The sequence below is a fragment of the Pseudonaja textilis genome, chromosome Z (assembly GCF_049901715.1).
Source record: "Pseudonaja textilis isolate UNSWEBS1 chromosome Z, rPseTex1.2, whole genome shotgun sequence".
In the NCBI taxonomy this organism is placed as follows: Eukaryota; Metazoa; Chordata; class Lepidosauria; order Squamata; family Elapidae; genus Pseudonaja; species Pseudonaja textilis.
The window spans coordinates 38,356,381-38,372,468 of NC_142008.1; the positions used below are offsets into that span (position 1 = coordinate 38,356,381).

A 16,088-nucleotide genomic window follows, 5' to 3' on the forward strand; every position below is an offset into this window, starting at 1 on the left:
CCCTTTGCGCCTTTTAGTCTGATAAAACTAATCAGAGATGTAAAAGGATGTAAGGAGAAACAGAAGATGCAGAAGGTCCTCACAACTCTTCCTTTGTTCCTTTGACATGTCAGTGGTCAGAAATAGCCCAACTGAGAGGTTCCCTGGAATCCATTAGTTGGGCAACTTAACAGATAGGTACACCTGCAATTAAAGGCACATGCCTACACTTGTCCCACCTCACATTAAAAAAATGTTTGTGTTGTGTGTGTGTTCCTGGCAGCCAGGCATGATTAGTGAGAGAGAAAAGAAAGCCAGGGGGAAATTAACTTTCCAGATGTTGTCCTACATTAAGGCATAAAAGATAGCACAATTTTTGCCAACTAAAGAAACAAAAATCTCAGAGATTTCAGAAAGATGCCTTTAATGCAAATCACAAGTAAAAACAAAATCTTCAAAACAGGCTGATTTATGAGTCAGTGAATGTGCAGTCTTTCTTCCCACAGCCCCCACATCTGTATTGTATTGTCTCTTCTCATAAAAAATGAACACAGTGCTGAAGTGTACGATGATATACTTTTCTGCTGTTACAAGGATTAGTGATTACATTTTAATATATTCATCGGACTTCCTCCTTCTGCTGGCCACCAGACTGCTTTCTCCTTCTGCTGGCCACAAAAAATCCAAGGAGTGTGCAGGTGAAGACTATAAAAATGTTTGAGTATCTTACGAGGAGCCCTGGAAATATTAGATGGTACCAAATAGGTCCAACCGGTCTTATTTCTCAGACCAGTCAAGATCAGTCAGATGCTGCCATCTGCTGTAGTCAGTTAATATAAATATTATTAGGGAATAAAATAATGGAAGTAGCCATCATTGTTTTTGATGGATAACTGATGTTACTTAGGTAACACTAAATGGAGACTGGTTAAAATCATGGAGGTTTGGACTACCCACAAAGTCTTCTGTTGAACATCTAGGTTTAAAAACTTCTGATTGTCACTCTCTGGAAAGGAGACAACAGGACAATTCTTGCTTTCATGCTGCATGCAGAGAGGTCTCCAGAAAGTCCAAATAACTCCAGCAAAATCAGAAAGGGTTTTGACTTGATCCTTGATTTTTACCTTAAGTAACATATATATGGAGGTATCTATGGAGCAGGTATATCCGGAGTTTTCTGGAAAATTAGGACAAGTTCCCATCAATAAGCTAGTAGAATATTGTGGGGAAAGAAACAGCAGTCAAAATACTTAATTCTTTACCTATGATTACTAGGAGGAAGAGCCAACAGTCGAATACTCAGTGGGACATTAAAGTATTTGCTATAGCTGTGCATGCATTATTTTGGTTGAATAATACAGACGATCAGGTTGCAGGTTCCTACGAAGACTGTTTTGAGACTTCAAATGAGCTACTATTCTAAAGACCCACAAGGCCGTGGACTGATTTAACTGCCTGTGAGCATCCAAAACAAGGTACGTGGGGACTCCTGGGAGCAGCACAGTGGGGTTTGGGGGTTCTCCAAACTACACAGAATCTTAGCTAGGGGTTCTCCCGAACCCCTATGAACCCCCAGCAGCCCACCCCTGCAGTGCAGCTTGTGCTGCAAAGGTGTTATGTGCACCATTCTTTGAGTGTCCAAGATTGCTGATGCAGGAGCATTCCGTACTAACTGAACTTCCAGAAGCTTTTTCAAGAGTAGCCCCATGTAGAGTGCATTGCAATTGTCAAAATGGGAATAACCTGGACATAAGTGATCCATAGGTTATGCAATGGCATTATGATACACAATATAAAATTGAGCAAAGGGCACAGCTACCATGACTCCAGGAGGACTCCGAATTACACACTGGCTCCATCTGGTAGTGCAGACCCAAGACCAAAATTGATAAACTCCCAGAGGCAGAGAGGCCTGCCCCCATCAATCCATTTTACAGGGTTCAGATGAAGTCTGTTGTTCCCCATCCAGGTCCCCACAGTTTCCAGATACCACAAAAGAATGACTACAGTATCACTCACTTCACCTGAGTTGAAAATATATAACTTGCTATCATCAACATACTAATGATACCTCATACCAGGTGATTAATTATTTCACTCATTGGTTTCAAGTAAATGTTAAAAAGAAGAAAGTTAATGAAGAAAATACTAAACCCTTCCACACTCCACAAAGCAGAGGCATTGAGCTGGATCTCAACATCAATTGGGACTAGTCTCAGAGGAAGGAGGTAACCAGCACAGAACTGTGCTACTCATTCCCAACTCCCAAAGTCAGCCCAAAGGGATACCATGATCAATGGTATCAAAACCACCCAGAGGTCAAGAAGAGCAAGGTTGGACACACCAGCTCCATCCCACTCCTGTCTGAGGTCATCCATGAGTGCAACAGATGTTATTTTTGTCCCACATGCAGGCCTGAAACCTGATTGAAAAGGGTCAATATCTTTCCTCCTATTGCTCTTGTGTTGCAATGCCACCATCTTCTCGATCACCTAAAAAGGCAAGGTGGGTGACTGGCTGAGGAGAATCTGAGTGACTCTAAAAAGCACCGCTGGACAGCATTCTGTGGATGACATAAGAACAGAGGAAGTATTGGCACTTTTGTCACTCATACCTCCAGGAGATAGGCCTTAATAGAGACATTCTAGCTCCTGTTTGGTCAAATTTGTTCCTCCTTTCCTCCAGCAGTGCTCTGGGCATCTCTTAATGCTTTCCAGTTCCTTCAAATGCTCCATGAACCATGGGAAGTAACGGGACTAAGAGAAGCCACACAAGCACAATCCTGTCCAAGGCTTCAGCCATTCTCCTATTTTAGGCAACTACTGGACCCTCCACAGGACTATATTCCAGATCAGTAGGTATTTCCACCAGCTCCCTTTGAAACCAATTGAGTCCTTCACTCACCAGGAGTGGACCAATCAAATATGTCCAGCCTCATTGTGAAGGAAGTAGCACAAGAGAACTTTCTACACCCCTCTGCCACTCTTTTGTCCTTAATTCTTGTTCTTTTTGTGGGCACATTCCTCAACAAAGAACTGAGCTGCAGTCTTTTTTTTCTTTCCCCATTTTGTAAGAGTTCCTTCTGGTTGTATATGGTTCTAGAAGCATTCTAGAAAAGAAGCATTCTTGGAAATGAAGATCCTAAGTCAGAAATCAGGATAAAATTTTATCTCTATATGCAGAAAATCATTTTCTGAAGTCAATGCTAAATAGTGCCGTTCTGATTTCTAAATCTTCCAACCATTGTAGCTAAGGTGATGGGTTTGTTTCTCTGGTGTAGCTGCCATTCTACTTCTCCCACATTAAAATAATGCTCAATAAAGAAATAAAGAGGGGGGCCAAGGCAGAAATACCCTCAAGGACAAGGGAAGCAGAGCTACAGCTGCAGTTATGTATGGTAAAAGAGCTAACATTTATTAACTAACTGCTGGTGAGAGGCAAAATGATTGAAACTGGTGAATATAAAGAAATTTTCAAATAAGTAATAAAAGCCAGGTGGACACAATGAGGACAACGTTGTATCATCAGGTTGGACAATTAGGGTTGTCAAGAGTGTTGCAGTAAAATGCAAGCGGGAACAGTCCTTCATTTATGTTTGACTTTTTAATTTTAAAAATCTAAAAATCAGTTAACCTATGGCAATTTAGCTGAAACACCTTCAAGAAAGTAGCTATGGATATATTAGTGGCTATAGCCATCAGATTAGGAACCAGCTATTAATCAATATTTCAAGAAAAAGGCAGCCCTAGAATTGAAGAGGGGGAAAGGAAAAAATAATTACAAATGATCGGAAATATTCAAAGTTGTTTGTCTCGGCAACTCCCAGATAATTTCCCTGTAATCATAATCATTCACTGACATGCCCACAGAGAGGCAATATACATTAGGACTAGCTAGATTACCTAGAAATATTGTCCTGCAGTCAAACATGCCCTATGCATTTAATTTTAGTCATTTGATTTTTCACAAAATCACTGTGTTTGTTTTGTTATTCTAAATAAAACCAATAATGTGTATTTTCCAAGATAAAAGAATAAAAGACTATAAAAAATATTTCATAAAAATTATAATGAAAAATTTTATCTCATTGTGTTAACCTCCTGGAATGTCACTGAAAACAGTGACTTATGATCCATTTCCACACTTCAAACCATTGCAGCATCTGGTACCCTGCCCCCTCAGTCCTGAAGTATGATTGGCCTCAATTCTATTTATCTAATAAATTGACTAATGAATTAAATGAATAAATAAAAAGCCACTGAAAACAAATTGTAAAGAAATTATGCTAGGATACTTCCAATTCTTAAGCTTTTTAAAAAGCCTAACTCCAACCCTATCCAAAAAGGGGAAAAATGAATAATGTCTCAAGTTGTATTGAGGCTAGGATAATGTGAGTTTGAGAAAACTTCCTTATTCTTCAGAACTCCTGTCAAGTCTCACATTACCTGTATGAATAGGAAATTTATAAGATGAGACCACAGAGAGTAAAGCTCATGAGGGAAAATTGCCATTATGGTCTTGCAAAAGAAGGATGTATAAACCTGATTACTTATGCTTTGCTTTCCATTCATTTCTCTCATTAGAACAAACGTCACTGGGAATGTTTAGATTAGAGGATGCTAATTCTGCTATTGTTAACATATCTCAGGGTAGGATTCAAGGAAAAAAGAGCTCCACATGCATCAACATTTAGCACCTGAATGTACATACTGTGCTAAACCATGCTGTGCTTAATCATGATTTGTTGGATGTACCACAAATAATTAGGGCCATATAATATGCGCGGAGATAAGCCATCATAAGTTACAGTGTCTGGATTCATGCCAGATTCCAAGGTACAAGCCACATTTTAGCGTGCCATGTTATATAAATTCAGTCAATAATATTGTGCATACTGCATAATTGTCCAGACAGTCTTTAACTTGACTCCTACTCATGGCTGAGCATCTGCAAATCAAAGTGCCTTTTGCTAATTTTGACTAGACAAGTATCAGTTGCATCCTTTACTGGAGAAACATGGAGCATTCGTGGCCATTAATGCATATTAGCCTTTAAACTGGGTTACTGAACAGATGGCCACTACTAAAGAATTCAGAAATTAACTACCATAGATATGCTTAGCTTAATAAAAAGAAGTCCAAGGAAATTCAATAGCAATATTCCAATACTTTAAGGGCTTTCATGGGGGAGAAAGTGTTGACATTCTCCATAGCACCTAATAAGACAAGAAGGAATTGGCAGAAGCTTGGCAAAAGGAGATTCAACTGGAAATAAGGAGGAATTTCCTTATAGTGAGAACGGTTAAATAGTGGATAAGCTTGCCTCCCAGAGTTGTGATGCTCTGTCACTGGAGGTTTTCAAGAAAAGATTGTACAACCATTTGTCTGAGATAGTATAAAGATTCCTGCCTTAAGAGTAGGTTTGGAATAGAAGACCTCCAAGGTACTTTTCAATCTTATGGTTCTATGAAACATAAGCAAAGTTATATAATTTTAGTGTCATTTTGATTTGCACTGATTTTGAACTTAGTACTGAATTAAATTTAAATTAATTAAATTACATTTTTATTTTCAGCAATGCATAAATAGCCATTCTATTTTCAGCTTCTTCTATTACTATATTTGTTTAAAATCAAAGTTAAGAGAATTATGCCACCTCACTTATCTGTGGCCAAAATTTCAATATGAAATCCATTTCCTTGCAGAATCCATCAGCTTTCTGATTTTGAATATTTCTGTGATCTTCTAAATACCACGGAGAGAGATTATTATTTTTGCAGGGTTGGTCATGGTACAAAAGGATATCGTCACCCATTTGCCTGCATGTTTGCTATTACCTTAAACAAAAAAAGCTGTTTGCTATTACCTTAGACAAAACCAATCTTTTAATTGTAATATTACATAAAGCTACAAGAGTACATTTTTTCCCATTTTTACAGTGTGAAAATTTACTTTTTTTGTTTAAGGTAATAGCAAACATCTACGATATTATCAAGATTCTAAAATTGTATGTTTTATTTATGAAACTACAGATAAAAAACCATCAATAGATACTGATAATATAATTTTCAATAAGAATATAATTGAAATCTTTTTTTCACCATTTTTTATCATCTCTACAAAAAACATGGCTTTTTGATAGGTGTTGAACAATGTGTGAACAAGTACGCTATTCTTGATGTCCATTTAATATTACCATTCAAATGAAATCAATGCTTTGGGATTATTTCATAGCTAAACCTACTTTCTTACATTGAATTCTGATGTCAACACATTATTGCATGGTATTGTCCTTAATTGGCTGCCTCCACAGTCTCAAGATGAGATACTGTAGTTAAAGGAAAATAATTATTATAAATCTTTGCAGAAAATATCATAACTTCAGTGTACTAGGTGCAAATTGTATAATAACATTCAGTATTCAATATTTTGAAAATTAAAGAAATAACTTTCTATTGTCAGACATTTATCCTGGACTATTGTCAGACATTTATCCAGTATAAATTCTGTAGATGTCAACATTTTCCAAATGTTGAATGTTCACCATAAGTATATCATTCACTGTGAAGCTAGCAGATGTCTTGAGTCCATAATTAAAGGATAACATGTGATAAATTTAGTATGTGCATATCCAGGTTCTCTGCTTAAAGTCTGTATTGTTTGATTCATCATAACATGTTTAAATAAACTAATTAAATTCTTCCTCATTTTTAATGTTATTTGAGCCCTTTAATATGATTTGATGAGCTATTACAGTTGTTACAGCTGCTAGTTTTGCCCTCAGTGCTGATTTCCCTTATGACCTCAGCCAAAACAAGATTTAAAGTTGAGATGATGTAAGTGAATAAGGTTTATTAAATTTATTCATGGGGCAATTTAAATAAGAATCTGCCTAGCTTAGAATAAGATCCGAATGAAAAATGCATTTGATTTATGGACCTGTCTATTTTAAAGATTTGTATATAGGTTAGGATGATTAAGTAAGAGACAGACCTGATTATATGAAATATGTAATTTTTGTAATGCAATATTGGAAGCAAGCCACTAAACAGCAACAGCATAACAATGACTGGTCAAATATTATTATTAAAAGAGAACTGCATAGCTGGAATGCAGAGTCATAAGAGTATTGAATACAAAAGCCTCTGTTCTTTTGAATCTCATTTTCTAAAAAAAGGTAGAGTGACATGTTTGAAAGAAAGCGAAAACCTTTACGTCCTGACAATGAAGTAGTGTATTCATTTGTTTGTCTGCTTGCTTATCTGAGCCACAATAATTAATTTCTGCTGTTTGTTTCATTTTAGATATATATGATACATATATTCATTGCAAGGCCATGTACCTTACATCAAAATTTCTAAGGCTGATGCAATGAATTTCCAGAAATATTATGAGAAAGAAATGTAAGAGTCAATTACTGTACATTTTAATTATTGTTTCCTAAAACGGTTTATTTATATTTTTTGAACATTTAATACTTTAGGAATAAGACAGATCCATTTAATTCTTATCCATCCTGCCTCTGAATTTTTTATCTTTTGGAGGGACCCATTTTGCTATTTTAAGGGAAGGGAATTTTTAAAATTCCTTTTTTATATATATGTTGTCAGCCATACCAGTTAGACCAGACAAGAAACAAGAAGATGAGCTGATTCTACTTTATTGTAAGGCAACATTAACAGAATCTTGTTAGTCTGAAGGTACAATAATTTATTTATTTATATTTTATATTTCCTCTTCCTCAAAGAGGAACTCTGACTGGTATACAAGTACAATATCAAAATATAAAGCAGTATATGAGAATTAAAATGTTCAGTTAAAATTTAAATTTTAAAAGATTATAAAATTGTAAGAAATTTCAAAGAGGAAAGTTCAAGGAGCCAATTTAACCCTGTTAAAAATTGGTTGATAAAGGCCAAGGAAGGCCTCTTACAGCACCAACCTCTTATTGCATACTTCTTTGGGCTTCCCATGCAAGACTGCAGAGCCATGTTTTCACCTCTTTTCAGAAGGCCAGGAGAGTGGGAGCTCACCTCAACTCCAGGGAAGAATATTCTATAGGATGGGGGCATTGGCAGGGAAGGCTTTCTTCCCAGACTCTCTTCCTGCCAGTCAGAATTCTTTGGCAGACTGGATCTGCATCATCCTTCCCTACTTGTTCAGATGGGATGATGTGATAGGAAAAAGCCAGTTTCAAACGTACGCTGGCCCTATGCCATGAAGGGCTTTATAGGTCATAACCGACACCTTGAAGCAAACTGGCATCCAGTGCAGTTAATGGAGCAGAGGTGTTACATATGCTCAGGGGTGGGATTCAACCGGTGTTACTCCCAGTTCGGTACCTACATTTTGCAAAAGCCATGACTCCAAGAGGAACCCCCAAGTTGCACATTGCATTTATCTAGGAGAGTATACCCCCATCTAAAACGAAAGATGATAAACTCCTGGATACAGAGGAGGCCATATACAGTCCCTGCCTCTCACCAGGGTTCATCTGAAGTCTATTTTTCTCTATCCATGCTCCCACAACCTCACAAAGAACAAATGTACAATGCATCACTCACTTCACCCTGGGCAGAGACTGTATAACTGGCTGCCATCATCATATGAGTGATACCTCATCCCATGGTTATAAATGATCTCACCCAGTGGTCTTATGTAGAGGTTAAAAAATAATGGACAAAACACCAAGCCCTGTGGCACTCTGCAGAACAGGACAGTGATTGGGAGCTCACTCCCTATTAAAATTGACTGGGACTGGTCTTGGAGGAAGGAGGTGAACCAGCAGAAGAATATGCCACCCACCCTCAATTCCCAAAGTCAGTCAAAAGGGATATCACAATTGATGGTATCAAAGGCCACTGAGAGGTCAAAACAAGAAAGGACAAATGCATTACCTCTATCTTGTTCCTATCAGAGATTATCCATGAGTGCAACCAATGCAGTTTTGGTCCCATATCTGTGCATGAAATGTGACTGAAATGGGTCCAGACAATCCAATTATTTCCCGTCTCCTTTATAACCTGAGAAATTAAAGGACGTCTCTTCTATCCAGCTGCAGACTATGCTGCTTCTTACCTGGCTATTCTTTATGAAGTGTCCTTAGGCCCAGTCTTCCAAAGTTCGTTCTCATAAGTTATTACATAAGCACATATATAGTGGGAAAAGGAGAAAGAAATGGACAATCATCCAGAAATACAACCAAAGCATTGTAAGCCAGGAATAGAGTATGCAAAGTGTGTTTTAAAAAAATTAAGATGTCAGTGATAATAAAATGAACAGTATTTCAATCATAACTTTTTGGCAGCCATCTTAAGGGTTGTTTTTTTTTTTAACCATGCCCTATAGACACCCTTCCTAGGAATGGATTTCCCTTGACTGAGAACCTCAAAACATATGAGGGAAGTATCGCAATAGCACTTAGACTTATATATTGCTTTATAGTACTTTACAGCCCTTTCTAAGCAGTTTTACAGAGTCAGCATATTGTCCCCAACAATCTGGGTCCTCATTTTACCCACCTTGGAAGTATGGAAGGCTGAGTCAACCTTGAGCCTGGTGAGATTCGATCTGCCAAATTGCAGGCAGCTGGCTGCATCAGAAATAGCTTGCAGTATTGCCCTCTAACCACTACGCCAACGAGGCTACTATATATAGCCAGTTTTTACTTTCAGAACTTCTACTTTCATAATAGTACAGCTATGCATAGAAGAATAGTTTTCCTGGAAAATCTAAATAATGGTGGGATATTTTTATTTTTCCATTCCTTCTCTAGCAGGCTTTATAAATAAAAATGAAAAATCCTAGCTACTATTCTCAGTGCAGGAGGATGGGAGTAGGAAGATGGCTCAACATTAAATTGAATGCATACAAAAAATGTATGCAGGGAGAGGGCGGAGCCGGCGTTGCAGCGGTACAGCATGCAATCTTTAAGCTCTAAGATCACTGCTGATATCTCCTTTGCAGGACAGTCCCAATGAACCTAAACCATCCTGTGGAGATGGTAACTGAGGAGGGCACATCCTGTTGATCCCAGGGACATTGCAAAGTCCCTGGTAGATCCAGGAGAAGCCCTTTTTTCCTGCGGCGGAGAGGCAGCCATTGAAGCAGGGACAGCTCCGGAATGGAAGAAAGCTGGAAAGAAAATATGTCAGTTTGGTGAGATAATTTTCTACTTATTTTTTTTCTGGAGAGAACACCCTAAAAGACTAAAAATTAAATTTAAAAGTGAAGATAAAAGTGCTCAAGCAACGAGATTAAGCACAAATTAAACCTAAAGGTTTTTTTTTTCTTTTTATTAGAACTTTGGATTTTTGTAAAAACTTTTCAATTTTTAAACTGGACTGGTCTTTCCTTTTTAATTTTAATTTTTTCCTTTCAAAATAACTCTTTGGAAAAGTTTTTTTCTTCTTGTTTCTTTTCTTTAATAATTTTAGACTCTTTATTTTTTTTATTCCTGGTTTTAATACTAGAGGGGAAGGAAAAGGAAAGGGAAATAAGTGCTGCTACCTGGAGGCTTAGATACATTGTTTTCCGTTCTTTCTTGTTGATACATTTGGTGTTACATTCAAGGCTTTTCATTGAAAAGATAGTGGGAAGAGCATGTAGATTGTTTTTGCAGATGCTCTTCTATGGAACAACTGATAGCTGGAGTCTGGATTTGAAATTGAAGAAAGAAGATTGAAATGACCTTGAAAAGAGAACTGGAAATTTTGTTTTTTTAATTTAGTAAAGAGCCTCAAACATTTAGTGGCAGTGCTTTGCTTATTGACAGAATTGCATTTTCTCTTTCCCTTTTTTTCTACTCCCCCACAGTTGGATTATTATATTTGGACTTGAGTCCTTTGATTCAGGAATAAGATTATTTTTCCCTCCCTCCTCCCTTTGTTCTACCTTTTTAGCAAGGGGAATATACAGATTTCTGTCTTTTTAAATTTTTTCCTATTTTTTTATTTTTTTCATCCTTTTTCCATTTTCCATTTTTTTTTATTTTTTTCTACCTAATTGGAACCAATTGGATTAAGGTATTCAAGTGCCTGAAGATTTTTTTTTCCTTTCCTTTTTTCCTTTTATTTTTTCCTTTTATATTTTTATTGCAGTGGCAGTTGGCTGCTCTTGCTTTTTCTTCTCAATTTTCCTATTAAGTATCCTAAGATGAGCAGAAAGATACCAGCCTCAGCTTCTTCAATCCAGACTTCTTCCTCCTCACCACCTGGAGGACAATGAACAATACAGGTGATGTTACAAGAGAAGGAGAAAGAAGTGACACTGCAGATGATTATGTAAGGAATTGAAAAGATATAAGTAAAAACAGATAATATTGAAAAGAGAATGGAGAATATTGAGCAAAGAACTGAAAAGACAGATGAGAAAATTGAAAATATTCAACAGATGATGCAACAGATGATGCAATTCAACAGATGATGAATCAAGAAAATTGAAGAACAAGATATACAAAGAGATAAGAAGATTGGAGATATCGATACCCGATTGAGTGAAGTGGAAAGAGACAAGGGCAGATCTCTGCAATCATGGGGATGGGAAATTGATAGATCAGAATTCTATCTTAGATTTCAAAATATAGAAGAAGAAAAGGGTGAAAACCTTGCTGAAATGATGACAGAAATCCTGGCAGAAGCATTAGAGGTAACTAAAGAGAAGAAGATGGATGGAATGGATGAAGTTTTTCATGTTTATACAAGATATGTGATGAGAAATAAACTGCCAGGAGAAGTTCATATCAGATTTACTAAGAAAATAATAAAATAACAAATACTGCAGGCGGCAAGAGAAAAAACACTAAAGTACAAAGATAAAGAAATAGTGGTACTGAAACAGGTACCGAGAAGAGTGAGAGAGATAAGAAGAGAATATATATTTTTGACCAAAGAGTTACTTAAGAGAGGAATAAATTACAGATGGCTAATACCTGAAGGTCTCGTGTTTATTTGGCAGGAACAAAGACACAGAATTGATACAGTTGAAAAAGCCGACTGCAGCTCAGAAGTGGTATTCAGCAGGTTCTGACCAGTTCTGGAGAACCAGTAACATAAATTTTGAATAGTTCAGAGAACTGGCAAATACCACCTCTCACTGCCCCTGCCCCTATCTATTCTTTGCCTCTGGAGTCCCAGCTGATCAGCTAGATCTTCTTTTGTTGCCCTGCACAAGGGAATGGAACTAGAAAGCAGATTAGTGAGGTGAGGAGGGAATGAGGATTTTACAGTACCCTTCCCCTGCCACACCCACCAAGAGATGCCCACCAAGCCACTCCCACGGAACCAGTAGTAAAAAATTTTTGAATCCCACCACTGAGGCAGCTGCCCCAGATTAACCTACTGCTGGTATAGTACAAAATATATTTATATGTAAATACATATTTTCCTGCACCATTCTCCAACCATCAGGAATAGATGTTTATACCATTCTATACTATATAGATGTTTGTACCATTCTGGAATCACTTCTTGAACTGTGGAATTTACATTCCACTTTATTGATTTAATAGCTGAGGGCATCTGCAGAATGTTGTTATTGTTGCTGTCATTGTTGGTATACATGAAAAAAACTAAAGAGAGAGCAAAAGACAGAAGTAGTATTTATTTATTTATTTATTTGTCAATTGTTTACAAGATAATAAGTATAAGTGTATACATAGTTATGAATACATGAAATGGGTACATATAAGAAAAATAAAAGAAAAATAAAAGAAACAATAGGACAGGGACGGTAGGCAGGTTGGTGCGCTTATGCACGCCCCCTACAGACCTCTTAGGAAAGGGGTGAGGTCAATAGTAGACAGTCTAAGGTTAAAGTTTTTGGGGTTTGGCGAAGAAACTATAGAGTCGGGTAGAGTATTCCAGACATTGACCACTCTGTTGCTGAAGTCGTATTTCCTGCAATCAAGCTTGGTGCGGTTAACCTTGAGTTTGTATCTGTTGTGTGCTCTTGTGTTGTTATGGTTGAAGCTGAAGTATTCATTGACAGGTAGGACATTGCAATGTATGATTTTATATACCATGCTTAAATCAGACCGAAGACGGCGTAATTCAAGGTTTTCTAGTTCTAGAATTTCAAGTCTGGTGGCATAAGGTATTCTACAACGAGTAGAGGAGTGGAGAACTCTTCTTGTGAAATATTTCTGGACTTTCTCAATTGTGCTAATATCAGATACGTAATGTGGGTTCCAGACTGATGAGCTGTATTCGAGTATTGGTCTAGCAAATGTTTTGTATGCTCTAGTTAGTAGTGTGATATTACCAGAGAAAAAGCTACTAAGATTAGGTTAACAACTCTTAATGCCTTTTTGGCTATGTAGTTGCAGTGGGCTCTAGCACTTAGATCATTAGAGGTGAGTATTCCAAGGTCCTTTACAGAGCTTGGATCATCAACAAGATCTTGACTATTCAGCTTGTATTTTATTTTCGGATTTTTTTTGCCAATATGTAAGACAGAGCATTTATTTGTTGAGATTTGAAGTTGCCATTTGTTTGACCATTCTGATACACAGTCAAGATCTTTTTGAAGGGTAGCAGTATTGTCTGTGGTACTGAACAGCTTTACATCATCAGCGAAAAGAACACAGTTGCTCTTAATATGATCACAGAGGTCATTTATGTAGAGTATGAAGAGAGTTGGTCCTAGAACACTGCCTTGGGGGACACCACTGTTGACAGGTACACAATTTGATAGGACGCTCCCAATTTTGACCATTTGTTGTCGGTTTGACAGGAATGCTTCTATCCAGTTATGCAGTTGTCCAGAGATACCATAGGATTTTATTTTTAGGAGTAGTTTGTCATGTACCACTGAATCAAAGGCTTTACAGAAGTCTATATAGATTGCATCTATTGTTTTGCCCTGATCAAGTTGTGTAGTCCATATGTTTTTGCAGTGTAAGAGTTGCAGATTACAGGATAGTTTTTTTCTGAAACCAAATTGTTTATTGGAGAGTAGGTTGTTTGTCTCTAAGTGGAGGATGATGGATTGGTTAATAATAGATTCCATGACTTTACAGGTGACGCAGCATAAGGAGATTGGTCTGTAATTTTCAACTAGGCAAGGGTCTCCCTTTTTGAAGATGGGGATGACTGTGGCTTGTGACCATAGGTTAGGCAAGGAACTGGTCCTGAAAGATTTTTCAAAGATTATGCTTAGAGGTTTGGCTTTTATATATATATATATATATGGCCTTTATAGCTCCTCTGTGATTGGGACACGATCTTCTTATATCTTGGGGAAGACAAAAGTTAAGAAATTGATTAATTTTACAGTTGATTTATTTTATGTTAATGAATGCCCTATAGATCTGAGATGTTTTGATAATATATACACCTGGAATGTCTCCATGTATATGGAGGTATCTGCTTCTCTTCTCTTCATTTTATAAAATTAATTATACTTGCTTATGACATTTATAATAACTCATAATAAAAAAGCTCAGTGGTACATGAAACAAAGATGATGGATGGAATGGATGAGGTTTTTCATGTCTATACAAGATACGCAATGAGAAATAAACTGCCAAGAGAAGTTCATATCAGATTTACTAAGAAAATAATTAAATCACAAATATTGCAGGCGACAAGAGAAAAAACACTAAAGTACAAAGATAAAGAAATAGTGGTACTGGAACAGGTACCGAGAAGAGAGAGAGAGATAAGAAGAGAATATTTATTCTTAACCAAAGAGTTACTTAAGAGAGGAATAAATTACAGATGGCTGATACCAGAAGGTTTCATGTTTACTGGCAGGAACAAAGAATTGATACAGTTGAAAAAGCTGAGTTATTCTATCTGGAATATTTCAGAGGAAAGGAGGAAGTTACAAGAAAAGAAGAGTCATTAATTGAATTTCAAGAGGAATGTATAGCAGTAATTGAAAAAGAAGAAGGAGCCATAGGTGGTGTACCCAGAGCAACGAGAACCAAGATCAACTAGAACAACAAATCCTTCTTATAAAGTCTAAAATGGATGAGACAAAACTGATTACAATTAATATAAATGGATGTAATTCAGCTACTAAAAGAAGAAAATTATTTCATAAATTAGAGAAATTAAAATTTGATATAATCTGCCTACAAGAAGTACATATTAAAAAACAACATGATTATATATTGAAACAACAAAAATTGGGGAAATTATTTATAGTGTTAACACATTGTAAAAAGAGAGGAGTGGTGTTATACATTAGAGATAGAATCCCTGCAGAACAAATATATGCAGATGTTGATGGAAGGATTTTGATGGTGGAGATAATGGACAATAATCTAAAGACACTTTTAATAGCAATTTATGGTCCAAATGATAATCAAAAAGATTTTTACAGGAAATTACATAAGAAAATAATTGAACTGGGCTATGCTAATATCTGTCTGATGGGAGATTTTAATAGAACAATAAATGACAAATTGGACTATAAAACACAAAAAAACAGCAAAGAAAGCTAGAAAGACATTGCCAAAATCCTTCCTTTGAATGGTAGATGAGATAAAAGATGCATGGAGAGAGAGAAATGCAGAAAATAAACAATATACCTTTTATTCAAATAGACATGCATCATGGTCTAGAATAGATATGATATGGATGTCAACAGAATTGCTTTCTAACATACAAGATATTGAAATAGAAGCAAGTACATGGGGAGATCATAATCCAATAACACTTGTATGGAAAGGATCAGAAAAGGAGATCTAGATGGACTTTAAATAATACAATATTAAAGGAAAAAGACTTTAAACAGAAAATTGAGAGAGAATTGACTTTTTTATGTAAAGAAAACACAAAAGAGGATACATGAACCTCTGGGACACAATGAAGGCTTATACAAGAGGCTTGATAATGGACTATGCAAGGAAAAGAAATATAAAACAGAAAAAAACCTTTAAAATATTGGAAGATGAAGTTGGAAAAAGAACTACAGAAATTTCCTCAAAAAAAGGACATTAAAATTAAAATGGACATAACTAAACATAAAACGGGGCTAATGGAAAAAGAAGAAATAGCACAAAAAAATAAAAATGCTAAACAAAACTATTTTGAAGATGCAAACAAACCAGGCAGATGGCTAGCATATAAATTGAGAAAGGAAAGAGACTCAAGAAGGATAAAT

General features: G+C 36.4%; 1 long non-coding RNA gene across 1 annotated transcript; it reads right to left on the reverse strand.

Annotated features, from left to right (window-relative positions):
* Positions 1-386: 386 nt before the first annotated feature.
* On the reverse strand, positions 387-10,048 carry LOC148123978 (uncharacterized). Its single transcript, XR_015740382.1, has 2 exons — positions 9,057-10,048; positions 387-5,442 (listed from the first exon to the last, which is right to left on the reverse strand). It is a non-coding gene; the product is annotated as an uncharacterized LOC148123978 (long non-coding RNA).
* Between the last annotated feature and the right edge of the window lie 6,040 nt (positions 10,049-16,088).